The 18,381-nt window shown below is 47.3% G+C and overlaps 1 pseudogene; it reads left to right on the top strand.

Annotated features, from left to right (window-relative positions):
* The first annotated feature begins 5,833 nt into the window (after positions 1–5,833).
* The window catches only part of LOC108543267 (CDGSH iron-sulfur domain-containing protein 1 pseudogene), a 15,516-nt pseudogene continuing 2,968 nt past the window's right edge, over positions 5,834–18,381 (top strand).

The raw sequence follows: 18,381 nt of genomic DNA, 5'->3' as shown, positions 1-18,381 counted from the left end.
AAAAAAAAAAAAAAAAAAATTTATTGTAAAATATACATTAAATTTACCATTTTACTTTTCTTTTCTTTTCTTTTCTTTTTTTTTTTTTGAGACAGGGTTTCACTCTCATCACCCAGGCTAGAGTGTGTAGTGGTGCAATCATGACTCACTGCAGTCTTGACTTCCTGGGCTCAGGGGCTCAGATACTCCTCCCACCTCAGCCTCGAAAGTATTTGGGACTACAGGCACGTGCACCACCATGCCAGGCTAATTTTTTGTATGTTTAAAGTAGGCACGGGGTGTCGCCATGTTGCCCAGGCTGGTCTCAGACTCCTGGGTTCAAGCCACCCACCTGGTTTGGCTTCCCAAAGAGTTGGGATTATAGACATGAGACACCATGCCTGGCCCATTTTAAACATTTTTAAGTGTGTAGTTCTTTTTTTTTTTTTTTTTTTTGAGACAGAGTCTCGCTCTTTCGCCCAGTTTGGAGCACAGTGGCGTGATCACGGCTCACTGCAACCTCCTCCTCCCGGGTTCAAGTGATTCTCCTGCCTCAGGCTTCCATGTAGCTGGGATTACAGGCATGCGCCACCACGTCCAGCTAATTTTTGTATTTTTAGTGAAGATGGTGTTTCACCATGTTGGCCAGGATAGTCTCAATCTCTTGACCTTGTGATCTGCCCACCTCGGCCCCCCAAAGTGCTGGGATTACAGGCATGAGCCACTGCGCCTGACAAAGTGTGTGGTTCTATGGCATTATATTCACGTTGTTTTGCCATCACCACCATCGACCATCTCCAAAACTCTTTCATCTTCCCAAACTGAAACCTATTTTCTTTTTTTTTTTTTTTTTTTTTTTTTTTTTTTTTTTTTTTTTTTGAGACGGAGTCTCGCTCTGTCGCCCAAGCTGGAGTGCAGTGGCCGGATCTCAGCTCACTGCAAGCTCCGCCTCCCGGGTTCACACCATTCTCCTGCCTCAGCCTCCCGAGTAGCTGGGACTACAGGCGCCCGCCACCTCGCCCGGCTAGTTTTTGTACTTTTTAGTAGAGACGGGGTTTCACCATGTTAGCCAGGATGGTCTCGATCTCCTGACCTCGTGATCTGCCCGCCTCGGCCTCCCAAAGTGCTGGGATTACACACTCACTCCTGATCCCCCATCACCTAGCCCCTGGCACCCACCATTCTACTTTCTGTCTCTATGAAATTGATGACTTTAGGCATCTCATATAAGTGAAATCATACAGACTTTGTTGTTTTGTGTGGCTTATTGAGCATAATGTCCTCGAGCTTCATCCCTATTGTAGAATGTATTAATATTTTGTTTACGGGCTGGGCACGGTGGCTCACACTTGTAATCCCAATACTCTGGGAGGCTGAGCCAGGTGGATCACTTGAGCCTGGGTGTTCGAGACCAACATGGGCAACATAGTGAGACCCCGATCTCTCCAAAAAATTTTAAAAATTAGCTGGGCATGGTGGCATGCTCCTGTAGTCCCAGCTACTCGGGAAGCTGAGGTAGGAAGATCACCCGAGCTGGTGATGTGGAGGCTGCAGTGAGTCATAAGCATGCCACTGCACTCCAGAGCAAGACCCTGTTGAGAGGGGAGGGAAGGGGAAGGGAGGGGAGGCCAGCCTGGGCAACACAGTGAGACCCCATCTCTACAAAAAAAATTTTTTTTAATTAGTTGGGCATGATGGCATGCACCTGTAATCCCAGCTACTCAAGAAGTTGAGGTGGGAGGATTGCTTGAACCCAAGAGTTTGAGGCTGCAGTACGCCATGATCGCACCACTGCACTCCAGACTGGGTGATAGAGTGAGACTCTGTCTCAAAAATAATAAATAAATAAAGTCTGCAGTTGAGTTAATGATAGTGTACCAATGCCAATTTCCTGGTTTTAATAATGCACTATCGTTATGTAACATGTCACTGGAGGAAGCTGGGTAAAGGGTATTTGCAAATTCTCTGTACCATTTTTGCAACTTCTTGTGTGTCATAAGCTCTTCCAAGATAAAAAGTATTTTAAAATTCCATATTAAAAGAAGGGGCTTGAAAACCCATTGCTGAGTCCTTAGGTCCTATAGCTGGACTTTTTTTTTTTTTTTTAAAGGGCTGGGCATGGTGGCTTACACCTGTAATCCCAGCACTTTGGGAGGGTGAGGCAGGTGGATCACCTGTGGTCAGGAGTTCAAGATTAGCCTGGCCAACATAGTGAACCTTCGTCTCCACTAAAAATACAAAAATTAGCCGGGCATAATGGTGGGTGCCTTTAATCTCAGCTACTTGGGAGGCTGAGTCAAGAGAATTGCTGGAACCCAGGAAGCAGAGGTTGCAGTGAGCCGAGATCATGCCATTACACTCCCACCCAGGCTGACAACAGCGAGACTCCCTCTTGGAAAAAAAAAAAAAAGTTCATGAAAATGCAACACTCGGGGTACAGTATTAATGTCTATTTATCAAATCCTTGCATCTTGTATTACTCATGTAAAGCCTTTATAATCTTTATAAATAGTTCTATCTTTATGCTAATATCTTCATAATCTTTTAAGGCCACACCTTGGAGTTAGAACTTGGGTGTCTCCTGGTGTGACCACTTCTTTCATCATATTGATTCTGTCTTTCCCAACTAGTTTCGTTTTGCAGAGAACGACTTTATGATCAAGTTGTAAGGTAGAGCTACTCTGTACATTACACGACCAGAACTAAAACCAACGATTCCCCTAATACAACTTATTCTAATAAAATGAAAACTCCAGTCAGTGTTGACATGAGATAACAAGGTCACAAAATGTGATCTTTTTGTTTGTTTGTTTGAGACAGAGTCTCGCTCTGTTGCCCAGGCTGGAGTGCAGTGGCGCAATCTCGGCTCACTGCAAGCTCTGCCTCCCGGGTTCACACCATTCTCCTGCCTCAGCCTCCTGAGTAGCTGGGACTATAGGTGCCCGCCACCACGACCGGCTAATTTTTTGTGTTTTTAGTAGAGACGGGGTTTCACCATGTTAGCCAGGATGGTCTCGATCTCCTGACCTCGTGATCTGCCCGCCTCGGCCTCCCAAAGTGCTGGGATTAGAGGCATGAGCCACCGTACCTGGCCAAAATGTGATCTCTTATTAGTCAAATCAAAAGACTAAGCAAAAGAAATAATCAGTTTTGTCTATTTTTGGCAGGGAAGAGAGTGTCTGTTGTGGACTGAACGTTCCTGTCTCTCCAAAATTCGTATGTTGAAATCGTACCCCACCCTGCTTGTGATGGCATTAGGAGGTGGGGCCTTTGGGAGATGATTATGTTACCAGGGTAGACCCCTCACAAATGGGGTTAGAGCCCTTATAAACAGTGGCTCACATCTGTCATCCCAGCGCTTTGGGAGGCTGAGGCGGGCAGATCACAAGATTAGGAGTTCGAGACCAGCCTGGCCAATATGGTGAAACCTCGTCTCTACTAAAAATACAAAAATTAGCTGGGCGTGGAGAGAGGTGCCTGTAGTCCCAGCTACTTGGGAGGCTGAGGTAGGAGAATCACTTCAACCCAGGAGGCAGAGGTTGCAGTGAGCTGAGATTGCACCATTGCACTCCAGCCTGGGTAACAGAGTGAGACTTTTCCTCAAAAAAAAAAAAAAAAAAAAAAAAAGTCAAGAGAGGCCAGGTGTGGTGACTCACACCTATAATCCCAGCACTTTGGGAGGCTGAGACCAGAGGGTCTCTTGAGCCTAAGCATTCCAGACCAGCCCTGGGAACATAGTGAAATCTCGTCTCTAAAACAATAATAATAAAAAAAAAAATTAGCTGGGCTTGGTGGCAGGCATCTTTATTCCCAGCTACTTCTGAGGTGGGAGGACCACTTGAGCCTGGAAGATTGAGGCTGCCGTGGGCCATGATCAAGCCACTGCACTCCAGCCTGGGCCGCAGAGCAAGACTCTATCTCAATAAATTAAAAAATAAGAGTCATGAGAAAGCCTGCTACTCTCTGCTGTCTACCATATGAGGACAGAAGGAGAGGTTGATCATCTGCAAACCAGAAGACAGCCCTCATTAGAACTTGACCATGTTAGTGCCCTGATCTCAGACTTCCAGCCTCCAGAACTCTGAGAAATAAATTTGTTGTTTATAAGCCACCTGGTCTACTGGTTTATAGCCACTGCAAGAGATTATAGCATCTGTAACAGATTAAGAAATCTGAATATACTAATGATACATTCAACAGGTGGATTCGATCTTCATCCCTCCGTGAGTTCAGCAACCACGGAGGCCTTATCTGCCGCTGAACAGGGGCTGTGTTAGACACACTATACAGGTTAAAGAAATAACTGTGAATGAATTTCTGGGAACTGTGCATCCCTCTGGGTCCTGGTTTGTTTGTTTGTTTGTTTGTTTGAGATGGAGTTTCACTCTTGTTGCCCAGGCTGGAGTGCAATCGCGCGATCATGGCTCACTGCAATCTCCACCTCCTCCTAGGTTCAAGCGATTCTCCTGCCTCAGCCTCCCAAGTAGCTGGGATTACAGGTGCCCGCCACCACACCCGGCTAATTTTTGTAGTTTTGGTAGAGAAGGGGTTTCTCCATGTTGACCAGGCTGGCCTTGAACCCCTGATCTCAGGTGATCCACCCACCTCGGCCTCCCAAAGTGCTGGGATTACAGGCGTGAGCCACAGCGCCTGGCCTGGACACCTTTTTTCTTCTTCTTTTTTTTTTTTTTAAAGACAGCGTCTCGCTCGGTCACCCAGGCTGGAGTGCAGTGATGCAATCATAGCTCACTGCAGCCTCAAAGTCCTGGGCTTGGGCCTCCCAGGTAGCTAGGAGTAAAGGCATGTCCCACCATGCCTGGCCAATTTTTATACTTTTTTTTTTTTTTTTTAATAAAGATAGGATCTCGCTGTGTGACCCAGGCTGCTCTTGAACTCCTGGCTTCAAATGATCCTCCCACCTTGGCCTCCCAAAGTGCTTGGATTACAGGTATGAGCCACCAGCAGGCCTGGCTATTTCTGGTTACATTGTAACAACAGTGCTCTTAACAACAATGACCTTCTCTGTTCCATTTCTTAATTGAGAAACATGTAGTGCACTCTACTCTGTAGAATTACCTTCTTCTTAGCTTGGTCAGCCTCACAGAGGGAAAATAATCATCAATGCCAGAGTTTCTCCTACAAACCCAGGTGAGTGCATCCATGGGCATAACCATATTAGAGGCAACTTGGCAACACTAGGGAAATATGAAGCGGTGCATCCCCTGGACCCCAGCAATTCCACTCTTTGCTATTAACCCCAAAGAAATAAGTGCCATAAACAAAGACATAGAGAAGGAAGATGTTTCACTGATACAATGTTGCAACACGAGAAAAGTGAAATCTACAGTATCTTAGTAAAGCTGTGGGAAGCCACAAAACGTGGAGTGCCATATAGTAGCTATTTCAAAGTGAACTAGGCTGGGTGCAGTGGCTCACCCAGCACTCTGGGAGGCCAAGGCAGGCGGATCACTCAAGGTCAGGAGTTCGAGACCAGCCTGGCCAACATGGTGAAACCCTGTCTTGACTAGAAATACAAAAATTAGCCGGGTATGGTGGCAGGTGCCTGTAATCCCAGATACTCAGGAGGCTGAGGCAGGAGAATCACTTGAACCCAAGAGGTGGAGGTTGCAGTGAGACAAAATGGCGCCACTGCACTCCAGCCTGGGCAACAGAGGGAGACTCCATCTCAGAAAAAAAAAAAAAAAGAAAAAGAAAAGAAGAGAAAAGAAGAAAAAGAAAAGTGAACTAGGCGCGGTAGCAGCGTGGAGTCGGTGCCCTTAGTACGGCGCTGGCACCTTTAGTCTCGCCAGCCGTGCGAACCCGTTTGTGCTTGGTATCCTAGTGCACACGCCTTGCAAGTGACGGCGCCATGAGTTTGACTTCCAGTTCCAGCGTACAAGTTTAATGGATCGCAGCAGTTACCATTGCTGCTGGGACAGCTGCAATTGATTATCTAGCTTACAAAAGATTTTATGTTAAAGATCATCGAAATAAAGCTATGATAAACCTTCACATCCAGAAAGACAACCCCAAGATAGTACATGCTTTTGACATGGAGGATTTGGGAGATAAAGCTGTGTACTGCCGTTGTTGGAGGTCCAAAAAGTTCCCATTCTGTGATGGGAACAAAACATAAGGAAGAGAATGGAGATAATGTGGGCCCTCTCATCATCAAGAAAAAAGAAACTTACATGGACACTTTTGATGGTGCAAATCAGCTTGTCATGAAGTTACCTGATTGTTTAATTAGAATGACTACCACCTCTGTCTAATTCACCTTTGCTGAGTTCTAAATGTGGGACATTGCAAACTGCAGCTTCACATTCATGGCATTTGTCTTACTTGTTGAAACATCGTGGTGCACATTTGTTTAAACAAAAAAAAAAAGGAAAAACCAACCTCGTGGCCTGTGGGTTGTTTTGGTCTTGTAAGGATCTGTTTCTTTAAAATACTGACATATAGAGTTGTATCTTATATAGAATATAGTTGTATCTTGAAGTCAACATATTAAATTATTCTCAAAATCATGTATTTGCAGATTGTACTTGTAAGTTTCAAAGAAAAATTACCGCCTTTTCATATTAACCTAGAAACTAAATATGATGTGGTTCAGCTATATTAATTTCTTAATACAATCTAGGAAAGAAAAAAAAAAAGAAAAGTGAACTAGAGCTTGATTAGGGTTTTTCAGCCTCAGCCCTATTGACATTTGGGATCAGATCATTTTTTGCTATGGGGGCATCCTGGCATTATAGCATGTTAAGCAGCATCCCTGGCTTCCACCTACTAGATGACAGTGGCACCCTCCCCCACAGCTGTGACAACCAAGAATGTCTCCAGATATTGCCAAATTTATCCTCGGGAACAAAATCCCTTCTGGTTGAGAATCTCTGTTCTAGGTGTATCAACAAAGACAAGCCCCATAAGCGTACCACTGAGTGAAAATGTTGGGCTGCAAAATGATACACTCATGACCGGGCTCAGTGGCTCATGCCTGTAATCCCAACACTTTGGGAGGCCAAGGCAGGTGGATCACTTGAGGTCAGGAGTTCGAGATCAGCCTAGCAAACCGTCTCTACTAAAAATACAAAAATTAGTTGGGCGTGGTGGTGCACACCTGTAATCTCAGCTATGTGGGAGGCTGAGGCATGAGAATCTCTTGAACTCAGGAGGTGGAGGTTGCAGCAAGCCAAGGTCACACCACTGCACTCCAGCCTGGGCCACAGAGCAAGACTCTGCCTCAAAAAAAAAAAAATTATGAGTTTTTTTGTGATTTTTTTTTTAAAGCTCATCAGCTATAGTTAGTGTAAGTGTATTTTATGTGAGGCCCAAGACAAGTCTTTCTTCAAACATGGCCCAGGGAAGCCAAAAGATTGGACACACTTGTTTTACAGTAAGTAATCAATACACTTGCCCCTCTCCTCGATATCCCCACCAACTAACCATGTGATCTTGAACAAGCCACTTTTTTATTTTCACATCTCTTTTTTTAAAAAAATAAAGCAGAACATTGCTTCTTTGTCTAACTCCTGTTGAGGACTGGAATGAGCTTTTCCCTCCTCTAATCTCACCCTGGAGTCATGAGCCCAAAATGCAGCGTCTCCCTGCTCTCAAGATTGTCCTACATCTCAACATTGACCAGGTCCTAGGGTATGAGGTAAAATGCTTTTCAGCTCCTCTCCTAGGGTCTATTTAAAACACAATTGGCTGAGAGTTAATCCCTTAGAGCAGCTGGTGGCCTGTGCAGAGGCCAGGTCGGGTGAGGCACCCATGTTTTGCAGAAATAGATACCTCTGCATCTAAAAATAACTCGCAGGGACTGAATTCTTTCCAGGATCTTTCTTGTGCCCTCTGGGATCCATCCCAGGGACTGAGGTTGGGGAATGGGGGTGGGGACCTCGGGTTTGCATGAGTTATGATCTGCCGGGCAGATGCCCATGTTTGCGGCATGTGTGTGCCCTGCTATGAAAGTCACATGTCGGCCGGGCGCAGTGGTTCACGCTTGTAATCCCAGCACTTTGGGAGGCTGAGGCAAGCAGATCACTTGAGCTCAGGAGTTCAAGACCAGCCTGGGCAACATGGCAAAACGTCATCACATGCCTAGCTTCTGGCTCTGCCACTCACTCTGGCATGGCCTTGGGCAAGTGACTGCCTGCCCCCACCAAGCCTCAGTTTGCTTCACTGTCAAAAGACCAAGATAACGGCCAGGCACAGTGTCTCACGCCTGTCATCTCAGCACTCTCGGAGGCTGAGGCAGGTGGATCACTTGAGATCAGGAGTTTGAGTTTGAGACCAGCCTGGCCAACATGGTAAAACCCCGTCTCCACTAAAAATACAAAAATTAGCCAGGTATGGTGGCAAGTGGCCATAATCCCAGCTACTCAGGAGGCTGAGGCAGGAGAATGGCATGAACCCAGAAGGCAGAAGTTACAGTGACCCAAGATTTTGCCATTGCACTCCAGCCTGAGTGACAGAGCGAGACTCCGCTTCAAAATAAATAAATAAATAAATAAATAAATAAATAAATAAATAGAAATAGAAAACAAAGTCTAGGTCCTTTCCCCTTTCCAAACCCCTTGGTTTCTCTTGATGGGTTTTGGGGCAGTCCCATGAAGTCAATAAGTTTTCAACTGCCGCATGCCACAAACACATTCCCCTCTCACTGGGTGAGCTTAGGCTAGTCCCTCCCTTCCCTGGGCCTCAGTTTGCCCACGTGTAGAATGAGGAGGCTGTCTAGGGTGACCAACTATCCCCCTTTGCCTGGGTCCCAGGGGTTTCCTGGGACATGGGACTTTTTTTTTTTTTTTTTTGAGATGGACTCTTACTCTGTCACCCAGGCTGGAGTGCAGTGATACGATCTCTGCTCACTGCCAGCTCCGCCTCCCGGGTTCACGCCATTCTCCTGCCTCAGCCTCCTGAGTAGCTGGGACTACAGGCGCCTGCCACCATGCCCCGCTAATTTTTTGTATTTTCAGTAGGGTCAGGGTTTCACCGTGTTAGCCAGGATGGTCTTGATCTCCTGACCTTGTGATCCACCCGCCTTGGCCTCCCAAAGTGCTGGGATTACAGGTGTGAGCCACTGCACCCAGCTGGACTTTCTTTTATTCTTTTTTGAAATGGGGTCTTGCTCTGTCGCCCAGGCTGGAGTGCAAGTGATTCTCCTGCCTCAGCCTCCCGAGTACCTGAGATTATAGGCTCCCGCTACCAGCCCCGGCTAACTTTTGTATTTTTAGTAGAGACGGGATTTCTCCATGTTGGACAGGCTGGTCTCGAACTCCTGACCTCAGGTAATCCACCTGCCTCGGCTTCCCAGAGTGCTGAGATTACAGGTGTCAGCCCCCGCACCCGGCTGGACATGGGACTTTCAATGCTTATCTTGGGAAAGCCTGGACAAGGTGACCACCCCAGATCTATATCAGTCATTTCCAAAGACGCTGACTATGAGAGTGAAAAAGAGATGCTTAGCGCCTAGCAACCATGCAAGAGGTATTTCTGGAACTGTGCGGAAATGGAAAGTACCTGTGGGTGGAAATTTCAGTAGATGGATTTTTTTAAAAATCAGCTCTGCCTCGGCGGGGCATGGTGGCTTATGCCTGTAATCCCAGCTACTCCGGCAGCTGAGGCAGGAGTATTGCTTGAACTTGGTAGGCCGAGGTTGCAGTGAGTCGAGATCATGCCACTGCACTCCAACCTGGGAGATAAGAGCAAAACTCCGTCATCAAAAAAAAAAAGAATAGAATAGAAAAGAAAAAAAACAGGCCAGGTGCAGTGGCTTACGCCTGTAATCTCAGCACTTTGGGAGACCGAGGGGGGGGGGGGGTGGATCATGAGGTCAGGAGTTCGAGACCAGCCTGGCCAATATAGTGAAACCCCATCTCTACTAAAAATACAAAAATAAGCTGGGCGTGGTGGCAGGTGCCTGTAGTCCCAGCTACTTGGGAGGCTGAGGTAGAAGAATCGCTTGAACCCAGGAGGCAGAGGTTGCGGTGAGCCAAGATCGCACTACTGCACTCCAACCTGGGCAATAAGAGCAAAACTCCATCTTAAAAAACAAAAAAATTAAAAATTAAAAAATAAGTAAATAAAACAGAAAAAATCAGCTCTGCCTCAAAAGAGAGGAAGAAGCTTTGGGTCCCTAAGTCTGGTCTGTAATGGACTCTGTGACTTTCCCTCTCCAGGGGTCAATGCCTTATTTGCAGATGGCTGGGTGGTGCTAGAAAGGTCCCCAGGGCACTCTAGCACCATGCTATCTAGTCGGAGGTATATGAAGCCTGGGGTACTGACTGAGTCTCTCAGTGACTCTAGGACCAGTCTTTTCCTCCTGAGCCTTTGAGTTCAGCATTCTGCCTCAGTTTCCTCCCCTGTAAAATGGAGATAGCAGCCTCTGCCTCACAAGGTGGAGCAGGGGTCAACAGCCTCTTGCCCTCTAAAAGCTTGTAGTTCAAACCAGAGATCTCAAAGCAGGGATCAAAGAACAGTTTTCTTTGATCCTAACAGCATATGAAAAATGTTAAAACTTGTCTGGGTGTAGTGGCTCACACCTGTAATCCCAGCACTTCGGGAGGCCGAGGCGTGTGGATCACTTGAGGTCAGGAGTTCAAGACTAGCCTGGCCAACATGGTGAAACCCTGTTTCTACTAAAAACACAAAAATTAGCTGGGCATGGTGGCGGGCACCTGTAATCCCAGCTACTCAGGAGGCTGAGGCAGGAGAATTGCTTGAACCAGTGAGCCGGAGGTTGCAGTGAGCTGAGATCACATCACTGCACTTCAGCCTGGCGACAGAGCGAGACTCCTTCTCCAAAAAATTTAAAAAAGTTAAAACTGCAACCAAGATGTCCTGCAGGAAGTGAGTGGATAAACAAACCATGAAACATCCTTACTATGAAATATTATTTGGCCGAGTGCGGTGGCTCACGCCTGTAATCCAAGTACTTTGGGAGGCCAAGGCGGGAGGATCACCTGAGGTCAGGAGTTCGAGACCAGTCTGGCCAACATGGTGAAACCCCGTCTCTACTAAAAATACAAAAAATTAGGCATGGTGGCACATGCCTGTAATCCTAGTTACTTGGGAGGCTGAGGAAGGAGAGTCACTTGAACCTGGGAGGCAGAGGTCACAGTGAGCCAAGATCGCGCCATTGCACTCCAGCCTGGGTAATGAGCAAACGTCCGTCTCAAAAAAAGAAAAGAAAAGAAAGAAAAATAAAAAAGAAATATTATTCAGTGAACTATCAAGACATGAAAAGACATGGAGGAAACTTAAATGCATATTCTTAAGTGAAAGAAGCCAGTCTGAAAGGGGTACATACTGCATGATTCCAACCACAGGATATTCTGGAAAAAGCAAAACTCTGGAGATAGTAGAAAGATCAGTGGTTGCCTGGGGGCAGTGGCTCATGCCTGTAATCTCAACACTTTGGGAAGCCAAGGCAGGTGGATCTCCTGAGCCTAGGAGTTCAAGACCACCCTGGGCAACACAGTAGAACCCCCATCATCCTTTTTTTTTTTTTTTTTTTTGAGACAGAGTCTCATTCTATCGCCCAGGCTAGAGCACACTGGCACAATCTTGGCTCACTGCAACCTCTGCCTCCCAGGTTCAAGTGGTTCTCCTGCCTCAGCCTCCTGAGTAGCTGGGATTACAGGTGCCCGTCACCATGTCCGGCTAATATTTTGCATTTTTAGTAGAGACAGGGTTTCTCCACATTGGCCAGGCTGGTCTTGAACTCCTGACTTCAGGTGATCCGCCTGCCTCGCTCTCCCAAAGTGCTAAGGTTACAGGTGTGAGCCACCACACCTGGCCAAGTGTATTAATTTAAAAAAGAAAAAGAAAGATAAATGTTTGAACAGCCAACACAGACACACAGGAAAAATCAGTCCTGGGGGTTCCAGCCCCAACCAGGTAGAGATGTGCCTGCTTGGTTCTCACCTAGGGACAGATGGTTCCCATCTGGCTAGGCTCTGTGTAGTATACATCATCTAACTTGCCCCTGGAGGCATGGGAGTTTGAGATTTATGCACCAGATCAATGGTTCTCAGCTGGGAGAGACTGTGCTTCCAGGAACACTGGTAATGTCTGGGGCATTTTTGGTTGTCATTATTGGATGGTGTGGGGCAGGGTGGAGGTGCTACTGGCTTCAGAGGGTGGAGGATACTACAAAACCTCCTGAAATGCACAGGGCACCTAATGCCCTGTCACCAGCGCAAGGCTGGGATACCCCAATGCAGGAAACCAGTTCTCATCTGCGGAACATCATAAAACACCAATGCTTGGTGCCAACCCCAGTAATTCTGAATTTTTATTATTATTATTATTTTTTTAGACGGAGTCTGCCTCTGTTGCCCAGGCTGGAGTGCAGTGGCACTATCTTGGCTCACTGCAACCTCCACCTCCCAGATTCAAGCGATTCTCATGCCTCAGCCTCCAGAGTAGCTGGGATTACAGGCTTGCGCCACCACTCCTGGCTAATTTTTGTATTTTTAGTAGAGACAGGGACTGTGTTGGCCAGGCTGGTCTCCAACGCCTGGCTTCAAGCGATCTGCCTGTCTTGGTCCCCCAACGTGCTGGGATTACAGATGTGAGCCACCTCCTCCAGCCCCATGATTCTGAGTTAACTAATTAATTAATTATTTTTCTGAGACAGAGTCTCGCTCTGTTACCCAGGCTGGAGTGCAATGACATGATTTCTGCTGACTGCAACCTCCGCCTCCCGGGTTCAAGCGATTCTCCCACGTCAGCCTACCAAGCATCCAGGACTACAGGCACCCGCCACCATGCTCGGCTAATTTTTGTATTTTTAGTAGAGACAGGGTTTCACCATGTTAGTCAGGCTGGTCTCAAACGCCTGACCTCAGGTGATCCGCCAGCCTCAGCCTCCCAAAATGCTGGGATCATAGGCGTGAGCCACCACGTCTGACCTACAATTCTGATTTAAATGAAAGAGGGATAGCAATCAGGACAAAAGGATTTTTTTTTTTTTTTTTTTTTTTTTTTTTTTTTTTTTTTTTTTTTGAGATGCAGTCTCACTCTGTCACCCAGACTGAAGTGCAGTGGCAACATCTCGGCTCAATGCAAACCTCCACCTCTCGGGTTGAAGCAGTACTTGTGCCTCAGCCTCCCAAGTAGCTGAGATTACAGGTGTGCACCAGCATGCCTGGCTAAGTTTTGTATTTTTTCTTTTCTTTTCTTTTCTTTTTTTTGGAGTCTCGCTCTGTCGCCCAGGCTGGAGTGCAGTGGCGCGATCTCAGCTCACTGCAAGCTCCGCCTCCCAGGTTCACGCCATTCTCCTGCCTCAGCCTCCTGAGTAGCTGAGACTACAGGCGCCCGCCACCACGCCCAGGTAATTTTTTGTATTTTTGGTAGAGACGGGGTTTCACCGTGTTAGCCCGGATGGTCTTGATATCCTGACCTTGTGATCTGCCCACCTCGGCCTCCCAAAGTGTTGGGATTACAGGCGTGAGCCACTATGCCTAGTCTAATTTTTGTATTTTTTCTTAGTAGAGGCAGGCTTTCACCATGTTGGCCAGGCTGGTCTCGAACTCCTGACCTCAAGTGATCCGCCCGCCTCCGCCTCCCAAAGTGCTGGGATTACAGGCATGAGCCACCATGTCTGGCCCAAAAGGATTTTTAAAATCTCCCCAGGTGAGTCTGGTGTGCAGCTGAGTTTGAGAAGTACTGGTCTGAGAGATTCCTTGATGGGTCAAGGTTCAAGGCATCATTGATTCACTCATTTCTTCAGTTTTGCAGCCAGCACTCACTGCTTCCTTCTCTTTCCTCACGTGGAGCTTAGGGGCCCCAGAAATAAGCCAAATAACCCACAGATTTTGCTCAGATATAGACTCTCATTTGGCAGAGCTGGGTGGGGCCTGGGGCTCTGCATTTTTTTTCCCCCTGAAATGGAGTTTCGCTCTTGGTTCTCATTGCCCAGGCTGGAGTGCAATGGCGCAATCTCTGCTCACTGCAACCTCCACCTCCCTGGTTCAAGCGATTCTCCTGCCTCAGCCTCCTAAGCAGCTGGGATTACAGGCGCGCACCACCACGCCTGGCAAATTTTTGTATTTTTAGAATAGACAGGGTTTCGCCACGTTGGCCAGGCCCGTCTTGAACTTCTGACATTGGGTGATCCGCCCGCCTCGGCCTCCCAAAGTTTTAGGATTACAGGCGTAAGCCACCAAGCCTGGCCAGAACTCTGTATTTTCTTTCTTTCTTTCTCTTTCCCTTTCTTTCTTTCTTTCTTTCTTTCTTTCTTTCTTTCTTTCTTTCTTTCTTTCTTTCTTTCTTTCTTTCTCTCTCTCTCTCTCTTTCTCTCTCTCTCTCTCTCTCTTTTCCTTTCCTTCCTTTCCTTCCTTTCCTTCCTTTCCTTCCTTTCTTCCTTTCTTCCTTTCTTTCTTTCTTTCATTTTTATTTTTGAGATGGAGTTTCGCTCTTTTGCCCAGGCTGGAGTGCAGCGGTGCGATCTCGGCTCACTGCAACCTCCATCTTCTGGTTTCAAGCAATTCTCCTTTCTCAGCCTCCCAAGTAGCTGGGATTACAGGAGCCCACCATCATGCCTGGCTAGTTTTTGTATTTTTAGTAGAGACGGGGTTTCACCATGTTGGCCCTGCTGGTCTCGAACTCCTGACCTTGTGATCCAGCCACCTTGGCTTCCCAAAGTGCTAGGATTATAGGCATGAGCCACTGTGGGGGCTCTGCATTTCTAACCAGTTCCCAGGTGACATTGACACTGCTCAGCTGAGGACCACACTCTGAGCTTCATCCTTTCTCAGGATTCTCAAGAAAGCCTGACCCAGCCAGGCACAGTTGCTCATGGGAAGCTGAGGTGGGAGGATTGCTTGAGCCCAGGAGTTGGAGGCCACAGTGAGCTACGACTGCACTACTGCACTCCAGCTTGGGAGACAGAGCAACACCCTGTCTCAAAAAAATAAAATAAAATAAAATAAATTTAAAGTTAATTTGGTCAGGAGCAGTGGCTTACACCTGTAATCTCAGCACTTTGGGAGGCTGAGGCGGGAAAATAACTTGAGTTCAGGAATTCGAGACCACCCTGGCCAACATGGTGAAAACTCATCTCTACTAAAAATACAAAAAAAAAAAAGGCCGGGCGCAGTGGCTGATGCCTGTAATCCCAGCACTTTGGGAGGCCAAGGTGGGCGGATCACAAGGTCAAGAGATGGAGATCATCAGATCACGAAGTCAAGAGATTGAGACCATCTTGGCCAACGTGGTGAACCCGCATTTCTACCAAAAACACAAAAATTAGCTGGGCGTAGTGGCGCATGTCTGTAATCCCAGCTTCTCGGGAGGCTGAGGCAGGAGAATCACTTGAACCCAGGAGGCAGAGGTTGTAGTGAGCCGAGATTGCGCCACTGCACTCCAGCCTGGCAACACAGTGAGACTCCATCTCCAAAAACAAGACAAAACAAAACAAAAAATTAGCTGGGTGTGGTGGCGGGTGCTTGTAATCTCAGGAACTTGCGAGGTTAAGGCAGGAGAATCACTTGAATCTGGGAGGCGGAGGTTGCAGTGAGCTGAGATCGTGCTACTGCACTCCAGCCTGGGCAAGAAAACAAGATTTCATCTCAAAAAAAAAAAAAGAAAAAGAAAAAGAAAAGAAAAGAAAAGCAAGTAAGCCTGACCCAGAAAATGCCAGTATCCCAAGTAATACATTCCTCCATAGACTTCCCAATAAACATCACCACCCCTCACAAATGCATTAGACCTTATCCCTGACAAAATTCTCAATAGATCTTTATAATAGCTAGGAAAGGGAGTCTGGGGTTCTCTTACCAGTGATTCCATTTCACAGACAAATAAACTGAAGCTCATGGTGGTGAAATAACCAGTGTGGTATTTACTCAGTGCTAGTGGTAGACCTGACTCCCATGATTCGGAGACTTTTAGTTTCTTTCTTTTTCTTTTTTTTTTTTTTTGAGACAGGGTCTCACTCTGTTGCCCAGGCTGGAGTGCAATGGCATGATCATGGCTCACTGCAGCCTTCACCTTGCAGGGTTCAGGTAATCCTCTGACCTCAGCCTCCCTAGTAGCTAGGATTACAGGCACATGCCACCATACCTGGCTAGTATTTTTGTATTTTGTATTTTTATATTTATTTATTTATTGAGACAGAATTTCATTCTTGTTGCCCAGGCTGGAGTGCAATGGCACAATCTCGGCTCACCGCAACCTCTGCCTCCCAGGTTCAAGTGATTCTCCTGCCTCATCCTCCCTAGTAGCTGGAATTACAGACATGTGCCACCACACCTGGTTAATTTTGTATTTTTAGTGGAGATGGGGTTTCTCCATGTAGGTCAGGCTTGTCTTGAACTCCCGACCTCAGGTGATCTGCCCACCTCGGCCTCCCAAAGTGCTGGGATTACAGGTATGAGCCACCGCACCTGGCCATTTTTGTGTTTTTTATAGAGAAGGGGTTTCACAATGTTACCCCAGGCTGGCCATGAACTCCTGGCCTCAAGCAGTCTTCCAACCTCAGCCTCCCCAAATGCTGAGATTATCTGACCTATGCTGACATTTTTTTAAGGAGGCATGGTCTTGCTCTGTTGCCCAGGCTGGAGGGCGGTGGGGTGATCATAGCTCACTGTAGCTCCCAGGCGGCACTGATGCTGCTCAGTTGAGAACCACACTCTGAACTTCATCCACTCTCAGGATTCTCAAGAAAGCCCGACCCAGCCAGGCACAGTTGAGCTCCAACTCCTGGGCTCAAGTGATCCTCCAGCCTCAGCTTCCCAAGTAGTTAGGACTACAGACACACACCATCATGCCTGGCTATGAAATTCTTAATTTCTCAACAAAAGGCCCTACACTAATACTTTGTATTGGGCCTGGCAAATTCTGTAGCTGGTCTAGCACACAAATTCTGAGAAGAAAATTTACAGATACCCAGCATGCATACCAAACTGGGACTAACAGTTCAATCCAACACCTTACTTAACTTTTCTTTTTTTTTCCCAAGACAGAGTCTCAACCAGTCTGTCACCCAGGCTGTGAGTGCAGCTGCGAGATTTCGGCTCACTGCAACCTCCGTCCCTTGGGTTCAAGCGATTCTCACTTCAACCTCCCGAGTAGCTGGGATTATAGGCGTGTGCCACCAAAGCTGGCTAATTTTTGCATTTTTAGTACAGACGGGGTTTTGTCATGTTGCCCAGGCTGGTTTCAAAGTCCTGGGCTCAAGTGATCCACCCGCCTTGCCTCCCAAAATGCTGGGATTACAGGCATGAGCCACCACGTCTGGCCTCCAACACCTACTTTTCTAAGGAAACCAAGTATCTCACATTAATTGTACTGATTCTTAGAGTCAAGCAGACCTGGGCTGAGTCCCAAGGCTGCAACTGACCAGCCATGGGACCACAGGCTCACTGTGTATTTAAGATAGCTTAGCCACTATTTCCTGTTTCCCCAGTTATGAAAGGAGGAGGTTGAACTGGGTGGGGTATCCTCAGCCCTGATAACATACATCAGTCACTGAGGGAGGGGAGATTAATATTCTGAATCAATTGGTGTGGGGTGGAGCTAGGGGGTTTGAAAGCTCCCAGGAGCATCTCATGAATAGCCAGGGTTTGGAACCACTTCTCAGCCTTCAGGAACCTTCAGGCTCTGGCACTTAGAGCTTGGATAGCTTATTCTAGGACTTCTGCAGAAATATCTTGAACCTTCCTGCAAGTTCCCAGGCAGCTTGGAGACCTCTTTGCTCAAGACATTTGTGTCCTACATCCCCACAGGGCTCCAACCCTCCACAGTTTCAGATTTTCTTTTACTTTTTTTTTTTCCGAGACGGAGTCTTGCTCTGTCGTCCAGGCTGGAGTGCAATGGAGTGATCTCGGCTCACTGCAACCTCCACCTCCCAGGTTCAAGTGATTCTCCTGCCTCAGCCTCTCAAGTAGCTAGGACTACAGGTGCATGCCACCACACTTGGCTAATTTTTGTAGTTTTAATAGAGATGGGGTTTCACTATGTTGGCCAGGCTGTTCTCAAACTCCTGACCTCAGGTGATCTGCCCATCTTGGCCTCCCCAAGTGCTGGGATTACAGGCGTGAGCCACTGTGCCCAGCCAGTTTCAGATTTTCTTTCTTTTTTTTTTTTTTTTTTGAGACAGAGTCTCGCTCTGCTGCCCAGGCTGGAGTGCAGTGGCCGGGTCTCAGCTCACTGCAAGCTCCGCCTCCTGGGTTTACACCATTCTCCTGCCTCAGCCTCCCAAGCAGCTGGGACTACAGGCGCCCGCCACGTCACCCGGCTAGTTTTTTGTATTTTTTAGTAGAGACGGGGTTTCACCATGTTAGCCAGGATGGTCTCGATCTCCTGACCTCATGATCCGCCCGTCTCGGCCTCCCAAAGTGCTGGGATTACAGGCTTGAGCCACCGCGCCCGGCCAATTTTTGTATTTTTAATAGA

Source organism: Rhinopithecus bieti, unplaced genomic scaffold (assembly GCF_001698545.2).
Source record: "Rhinopithecus bieti isolate Rb0 unplaced genomic scaffold, ASM169854v2 scaffold_23826, whole genome shotgun sequence".
Classification (NCBI taxonomy): domain Eukaryota; kingdom Metazoa; phylum Chordata; class Mammalia; order Primates; family Cercopithecidae; genus Rhinopithecus; species Rhinopithecus bieti.
The sequence above is the reverse complement of the archived record's forward strand: the minus strand, read 5'-3'. Positions and strand labels throughout refer to the sequence as shown.